Genomic DNA, 9,246 nt, shown 5'->3' on the forward strand with positions numbered 1-9,246 from the left:
GCGATCATGATCGAACGCTCTAGGACATGGAGCAGAGTTTGGTGGGTTTTGGGCCAAATTGGAGGGGTGTTGGGCTGCAACACACACGAGGCCTTTTCGGTCCCTCGGTTAACCGTTGGAGTATCAAACGAAGTCCAAATGGCACGAAACTTGACAGGCGGTCTACCGGTAGTAAACCAAGGCCGCTTGGCAAGTCTCGGTCCAATCTGGAAATGTTTAATCCCCAAACATGAAAGAAAGGTAGAAATGACCACCGGAGGAGAACGAAGCGCCGGAATTCAAAACAGACAACGGGAAAAATGCTTGAATGCATAAGACGAACACGTATGCAAATGCAATGCACATGATGACATGATATGAGATGCATGACAAAGACAACAACACACGGAGACAAAGACCCGAACGCGAGGAATAAATATAACTTAACGCAGGAAACGACAAGAGTTGGAGTACAAATTGGGAAAGTTATATCCGGGGCGTTACAACACTCCACCACTACGAAAGGATCTCGTCGCGAGATCTAGGACTGAAAGAACGCCGGGTACTCAGAACGGAGGGGATCCTCACGTTCCCAGGTAGCTTCACAGTCGGAATGGTGCGACCACTTGACTTTGAGGAATTTGATTGACTTGTTGCGAGTCTTGCATTCAGTCTCTTCAAGAATAGCAACTGGGTGCTCACGATAAGAGAGATCTTCTTGGAGCTCAATGTCCTCGAAGTTGACGGTGCGGTCAGGAGTCTTGAAGCACTTTCGAAGCTAAGAGACATGGAACACGTCATGAACATTTGCAAAGTTTGAAGGAAGCTCGAGTTGATAGGCGAGGTCGCCTCTCTTGCTGACAATCTTGAAAGGTCCCACGTATCTAGGAGCAAGCTTCCCTTTGATACTGAAGCGACGAGTACCTTTCATAGGAGAGACACGGAGGTAAACATGATCTCCGATCTCAAAAGCCAATTGATGGTGCTTACTATCATAGTAGCTCTTCTGGCGGGATTGGGCTGCTTTGAGGTTATCACGAATGAGTTTGCACATTTCTTCTGCTTCTGTGATTAAGTCATTACCCAGCAGCTGACGTTCACCGGTTTCAGACCAGTTGAGAGGGGTACGACACTTCCTGCCATACAGAATTTCAAAAGGGGCCTTGCCCGAACTTGCTTGAAAACTATTGTTGTAGGAGAATTCAGCATAAGGAAGACAATCCTCCCACTTCATGCCGAAGGAGATCACACAAGCCCTGAGCATATATTCAAGAATCTGGTTGACACGCTCGACTTAACCGCTTGTTTGAGGATGGAAAGCTGTGCTGAAGCGGATGTTGGTGCCCATGGCCTTCTGAAAAGAATCCCAAAACTTGGAGGTAAAGATGCTGCCATGGTCTGAAGATATCACTTGAGGAATACCGTGCAGAGAGACAATGCGAGAGGTATAGAGTTCCGCCAATTGAGCTGCAGTGATCGACTCTTTGATAGGCAGAAAGTGAGCCACCTTGGTGAGTTTGTCGATGACAACAAATATAGCATCATTGCCACGCTTGAACTTTGGAAACCCAGTCACGAAGTCCATCTCAATGTGGTCAAACTTCCATTCTGGAATGGCAAGAGGTTGGGGGAGACCAGCTGGCCTTTGGTGTTCTGCCTTCACTCTTCTGCAGACATCACTTTCATTCACGAATTGAGCGATCTCGCGCTTCATTCGAGTCCACCAATAAGCTTGCTTAAGGTCCTGATACATCTTCGTGCTCCCAGGGTGGATGGAGAGGAGAGAATTGTGAGCCTCGTTCATGATCACTTTACGGAGGTCACCTTTGGGCACAACAATACGATCCTCGAAGAAAAGAGTGTCCTTGTCATCAAGGCGGTAGCACTTGTACTTGGACTGACTCTTGGCAATCCCAATCTTCACCTTTTCACCATAGCATCAAGAAGCTGGGCTTGGCGAATCTGGTCTTCTAAGGTAGGAGAGACTAGAAGGTTGGCGAGGAAACCTTGAGGAACAACTTGCAGATTAAGTTTGCGGAAAGCTTCACAAAGCTCGGGTTGATAAGGCTTAAGAATCAAACTGTTGCAGTAAGCCTTTCTGCTCAGTGCGTCAGCAATCACATTAGCCTTGCCTGGAGTATACTCGATACTCGGATTATACTCTTGAATCATTTCGACCCATCGAGTTTGCCTAAGGTTGAGATTAGGCTGAGTGAAGATGTACTTGAGACTCTTGTGATAAGTGAAAATGTCCACTTTTCTTCCCAATAGAAGATGTCTCCAAGTCAAAAGAGCATGCACAAATGCCGCCAACTCGAGATCATGAGTGGGGTAGTTCTTCTCATTAGGCTTCAACTGGCGAGATGTATAAGCAACAACTTTCTTCTCTTGCATCAAAACTACGCCAAGACCTTGGAGAGAGGCATCACAAAAGACCTCGTACGGTTTGGATTCATCAGGAGGAGTCAAAACTGGAGCGGTGATCAATTTCTCTTTCAAAGTGTTGAAAGCAATATCACACTCCAGAGACCAAACGTACTTGACGTGCTTCTGAAGAATATTTGAGAGAGGCTTCGCGATCTTAGAAAAGTTTTCAACGAATCTTCGGCAATAGCTTGCGAGACCGAGAAAACTGTGGAGTTGCTTCACGTTCTGAGGAGGTTCCCAATTCACAATTGCAGACACCTTCTCAGGATTCACGGCAATGCCCTTGGTAGAGATGATATGACCAAGATAAAGAACCTCATCGAGCCAAAATTCACACTTGGAGAACTTGGCGTAGAACTGATGTTCTTTGAGCTTATCAAGAACCAAACGCAAGTGCTTGGCATGATCTTCCTTGTTCTTCGAGAAAACCAGAATGTCGTCGAGATAGACCAAAACGAAGTCATTGGTGTAGGCATTGAAGATGAAGTTCATCATGCGAGAGAACGTCGGAGGAGCGTTGGCGAGGCCAAAAGACATGACAGTGTATTCATATGAACCAAAGCTTGTTCTGAATGCTGTCTTGGGAATATCTTCTTCACGAATGCGAATCTGGTGATAACCCATATGGAGATCAAGCTTGGAGAATACTTGGGCACCTTTGAGTTGTTCGAACAGCTCATTGATGTTGGGAAGTGGGTATTTGTTCTTGATGGTCTTCTTATTCACCGGACGGTAATCAACACAAAGTCGGTCCGTTCCATCCTTCTTCTTCACAAAAAGAACACCACAACCCCACGGAGAAGAACTAGGCCAGATGAGACCCATTCTTTCTTGCTCATCGAGTTGCTTCTTCAGCTCCTTCAACTCTTCAGGTCCGAGCTTGTAAGGACGTTTGCACACAGGTTCCGTGCCAGGTTCAAGATCAATAACGAATTCAACTGGCCGGTGCGGAGGCATTCCTGGGAGCTCTTCTGGAAAGACGTCTTGATATTCGCAAACGACTGGAATTTGAGAGATGGCATCCAATTCACCCTTCTCATTGAGAGAAAATAGACGAATGGTATTATCACGAGCGGCAAAGACAATTACATCCTCAGACGAATGAGTCAATTGAATCTGCCTGGCAGCACAATCAAGCTGAGCCTTGTGCTTAGAAAGCCAATCCATTCCGAGAAGAAGATCAATATCCGAGTCACCGAGAACCGTAGGAGAAGCCAAGAACTTGTAGTCACCCAAAGTGATAGAAACATCCGGAACGATGGAATTAGGCTGCATGCGCTTACCGGGAGAAACAACTGCTAAAGGACTAGGCAAAACTTGCGAAACCAATTCATGCCTATTTGTAAACGGTCTCGAGATGAAGCAATGCGATGCACCAGTGTCAAAAAGAACTTTAGCTGGAATATCATTAACAGGAAGGTTACCCATGATCACATCTGACGAGTCCTCTGCCTGAGCTGCATTCATCAAATTGACCTTGGCATGCTTGGGGTTATGCTTGACCACAGCTGTACTTGCCGATCTCACAGGAGGAGGAGGAGGAAGACTCCTCTGGTTGAAACACTTGTTGGCATAGTGACCCTTCTGTTGGCACTTGTTGCACGTGACCTCTGAAAGCGGACGGTGATACGGAGCACTCGATCTTGGAGCTTGAGACGAAGTCTTGTTCTGAAAGCCAGGGTTGGGTGGGTGGGAAGAACCATTGCCACCTTTGCTCTTCTGCTGATACGGCTGATGGAACGGAGGAGGAGGAAGCCAAAACTTCTGCTGCTTGGCCACTTGAGTAGAGGAAGAAGGAGTAACATCTCTGACTCGCTTCCTGGAAGCATCACACCTCAACTGAGCAGCCTCTTGCTTTAGTGCCATGTTGTAGAACTCATCGTACCTCAAGGGCTCAAAGAGGACAAGAGCGAGCTGAATATCCTCTCTGAGACCTCCCCTGAACTGATATATCATACTCTTCTCATCAGGCACATCCTGCTTGGCAAAGCGGGCAAGCTTCTGGAACAACTTGTTGTAGTCATAGACAGACAAAGGGCCTTGCTTCAGATTGCGGAATTCCTCACGCTTGCTTTCAACCACGCTCTGCGGAATATGATGAGCTCGGAAATCTCGACGGAAATCATCCCAAGTGATAACACGTCCACCTCTGGAATCCTTGTACTGCTGGAACCATTCTGCAGCTTGATCTTTGAGTTGGAAGGAAGCGAACTTGACAAAGTCCTCAGGCCTGACGTTACTGCACTCGAAATGCTTACACAGATCCACAAGCCAATCGTCAGCATCGGTTGCCTCAACACAATTGCTGAAAGTCTTTGGCCTGTTAGCAAGGAACTGGTTGAGTGTAGCAAAGTGACTCTGATTGCTGCCTTGATTCCCTTGACTGCCTTGATTGCGCTCTTGAAGAATTTGCATGATCAGCTGTGTGTTTGCATTAGTTGCGGCCATCACAGCTTGCCATGCCTCTGGAGGAGGTGGAGGTGGTGGCGGATCAGGATTCGGAGTCGTGCGCGTTGGAGGAGCCATCCTGAAGAGGTTGACCACCATTAGCACATTGATAGATAAATATTGAAGCTGAATCCAACGGAATGAAAATTGCAACATATAGTCTTCACATCCGAACAAAATGAACGAATGCATTCCTCTTCAAATGGTCACATATCCATAAATTGAGAAGCCACGTAGAATTAAGGTAGAGAAATAAATCAACAAGGTATGGATCAAGAACGAATAATCGGTAAGAAATCCCAATCTCAAACCAATATCCGTGGAAGAAGAACTAGAGCTACTAGAATTCCCACCTATGAAACTCCCGAACCTTTCCGGTTATGCAATCAGGTGTTGGGGATACAGGGGAAGCATAATATCTCACCCAAACTAGCAAATCCTACATCCAGCTGTATCCATCCTTCAACACATAACCAAGAAACCTTCGGAAACCATCTACCTCAACCTTCGAAAAGCATCCGTTATACAAGTTATGGTGATACTCCCAAACTCCCGCCCCAGTACTGGGTGGCGTCGAGGTTATCTCACCAACGAACTGCATAAAAGAGATTTTCGATGTCGGCGTACTAAACTCAGGTATTCCAGAATTGCAACGATAAAATTATGATGACAACACCTCAGAGCTCAACTCCCCGGGACACTTCCACTAAACCCCTGACAGGAGGCACCAAGTCAATGTTCTCATCATAAAACCATCGGAACGATTCCAAGATACCCGCGTGATCCTAATTTTTTTTTGTGAAATTTGAGAAGAGAAGAGGTAAAACTCTACGTCAGGATGCCTTACCAGAGCGATGAGGAGACTGGGAAGTAAAAAGAATTCCTAAACTCTCCGATATATAATTCCTAAATGACTCAAAACATTTTTCTAGACACAACTCGGCCGCTAAAAACGATCAAGCAATGGGGCTCCTAAGGTCAGGGAAGGCTCTGATTACCAACTTGTAACACCCTCGATGCGACTATAGCTCCCACGTGTCGAGGCACGACTTAGAGACATAATCGCATTGAAGGCGTATGTCGCAAGTTAGGCAATCTTCACAACATCCCATGTAATATGAATAATAAGGGGAGAACATAGTTGGCTTACACTCGCCACGTCACATCAGAGTACATAAATAACATACATCATCCAAACACTCATGGCCCGACTACGGCGCCAAAATAGAAAATAACCCAACATGCGATACGGTCCCAATCACCCCCAACTAGGCACCACTACTGACCGTCGGGAAAAGAAACATAGTAACGCTGAGAGTCCTCATCGAACTCCCACTTGAGCTCGTACTCGTCACCTGGAGCAAAATCACCTGGACCTGCATCTGGAGTTATAGTAATCTGTGAGCCACAGGGACTCAGCAATCTCGCACCCTCGCGATCAAGACTATTTGAGCTTATAGGAAAGGAAAGGCAAATATATGTGGAGCTGCAGCAAGCGACTAGCATATATGGTGGCTAACTTATTCGCAAAAGAGAGCGAGAAGAGGAGACAAAGCGCGAGCGTGAAAAACTAGAGGAACAACCTGCACAAGCATTACTCCAACACCGTGTCCACTTCCTGGACTCCGCCGAGAAGAGGCCATCACGGTAACACACTCAGTTGATTCATTTTAATTAATTAAGGTTCAAGTTATCTACAACCGGACATTAACAAATTCCCTTCTGCCCATAACTGTGGGCACGACTTTCGAAAGTTCAATCCCTGCAGGGGAGTCCCAACTTAGCCCATGACAAGCTCTCACGGTCAACGAAGGAATAGACCTCCTCCCAAGACGTTCTGATCAGACTCGGTATCTCAGTAACTCAAGACACTTCGACAGGTTAAAACAAGACCAGCAACACCGCCCGAATGTGCCGACAAATCCCGATAGGAGCTGCACATATCTCTTTCTCAGGGCACACTCAGATTGTCCTAGGTACGGGTGGGCCAGCCCAGAGTTGCCCCTGGTGGCCACCGGTAGCTGACAGGTGGACCAACACTCAGAGGAGCACTGGCCCGGGGGGGTTAAAATAAGATGACCCTTGAGTCTGCAGAACCCAAGGGAAAGAAAAGGCTAGGTGGCGATTGGTAAAACCAATGTTGGGCATTGCTGGAAAAGCTTTAATCAAGGCGAAATATCAAGGGGTTCCCATTATAACCCAACCGCGTAAGGAACGCAAAATCCGGGAACATAACACCGATATGACGGAAACTAGGGCGGCAAGAGTGGAACAAAACACTAGGCGAGAGGCCGAGCCTTCCACCCTTTACCAAGTATATAGATGCATTAAGATAGCAAGATAATATAATGATATCCCAACAAGTAAATAAAAGATGTTCCAACAAGGAACGGCCTCCAAACTTCACCTGCAACTAGCAACGCTATAAGAGGGGTTGAGCAAAGCGGTAACATAGCCAATCAACGGTTTGCTAGGACAATGGTGGGTTAGAGGTTTGACATGGCAATTTGGGAGGCTGACAAGCAAATGGTAGGCATCGTAGCATTGGCATAGCAAAGAGTGAGCAAACTAGCATAGCAAAGATAGTAGTGATTTCGAGGGTATGATCATCTTGCCTGCACAGTTGTCAGAGTTGACTGGATCCTCACAAGCAAACTCAACGGGCTACTCAGTAGCGAACTCGTCTCTCGGCTCTACCCAAACAAGACAAACAAGCAACAAGGGCACAATCAACCACGTGCAAGGATCAAGCGATATGATGCAATGATGATATGCTATGCGGGATGCGATGCGGGATGCAAAATGCAAGATATGACAGGAAATGCATGAACATGGCCTCAATTTGGAATTCCAAGGGTGCCACTGGAAATATGAGATGAAATCGCTTGAAAACGATATAAAGAACGCCGGAATCGGAGTTACGGTTTGGAAATGGCAAGCGATTCAAAATTGACACCGGTCTGCGATTTACAGAAAGTAGGCATCTAAATGCAATGAGATGAACATGCTACAGCCACCAAACATGACAACAAAATACATGGCAGGGATGCACACAAGATGCTTAACAAAAGTCTAGCACTGAGCTACGGCCAAATCATCCATTATGAGGTTCAAATAAGCATGGCAAAAACGCAAATGCAAAAGAGATCTCAGACTTAGTGAAATTAACACTTGTCTGAAATTTCAGATCATGAAGCCCTCTTCGGAGCATCAAAACAACATGCTACAGGACCTGAACATGACAAATAAAGACATGGCATGGAGCTACTCAACAAGCTTAACAAAAATCGCTTAGTGACCTGGGGCCAAAAGGAATCACAAAATATACTAACAAGCACACGGACATAGCAAAAACATAATCAGTTTTCAGACTTAGTGAAAACTGAGACATGCTGAAATATAACTCACGAAGGCATGTAAACGAGCTCGATGCACTCACTACGGTGCAAGTCATGGCAAGGCAAGCATACATCCACTAAGAAGACACAAAATGCTAGCTAGACATGGCAAGAACAAAGGCATAGCATGCACGGATCAACTACTATAGCATCGGCAAAATCGCAAACAAGTTGACGATCTGCCCAGATTCACCACGAAGCAAAAGTAGAACTCGATTGACTTAATCTAGGGGGCTCCATAATTGCAAACAAAGACATGGATGGATAGAGCATAACATGATTAACAAAACTCCTTTACTGATTATCCTCAAAAGAGGCACAGATCACTAGGAAACAAGCTGAACATATGGCATCATGAACTAAATAATCCCAGACTTTGTGAAAACTACTAAGTCCCTGGAAACAGATTTACCGGGTGCCTCACTTTGCAAGCTTGCACAAGTCACCACACACATCACAAAATGCATGGGTTGCACCTCTGAAAATAAGACAAAATCCTTAACAAAACATATGAAGGACTCACAGGCATAGCATGCACACAATAATCATGGCAAAAATGACAAAAGTCTAAGATGAACTAGCAAATCTGACAATTAACTCACGAAGCCTCCTTCTAACAGCATTTCGGGCATCAAGATGCACTCAAATGAAAATGATGCAACGGAATGGAATGATGTACTCCTCGAGGCGAACATTTTGATATACTATATGCATGAATCAGAGCTACGGGTGCAAAGTTACGGAGCCTCGAACAGAGCAACTTGGGCTAAAAATTTAAAGACAGAGAAAAAACAACCCCAGATCTAGGGTTGCACGGAAACCGAGGCGTCGGTGGCACTGTTCACCGAAGCTCTCCGGCGAGGTTGCAGGGCTCCGACGAGAAGAAAGTCGGCGCCGGCGAGGGGCTACCGGACGGCGGGGTCGGCGGCGGCCGGCGTAGTGGCGCGCGGCGACGGCTGTGGCGGCCGGAGGCGGCGATGGCGGCGAAGGGCGG

This window comes from Triticum dicoccoides, chromosome 7A (genome assembly GCF_002162155.2).
Source record: "Triticum dicoccoides isolate Atlit2015 ecotype Zavitan chromosome 7A, WEW_v2.0, whole genome shotgun sequence".
NCBI classification, from domain to species: Eukaryota; Viridiplantae; Streptophyta; class Magnoliopsida; order Poales; family Poaceae; genus Triticum; species Triticum dicoccoides.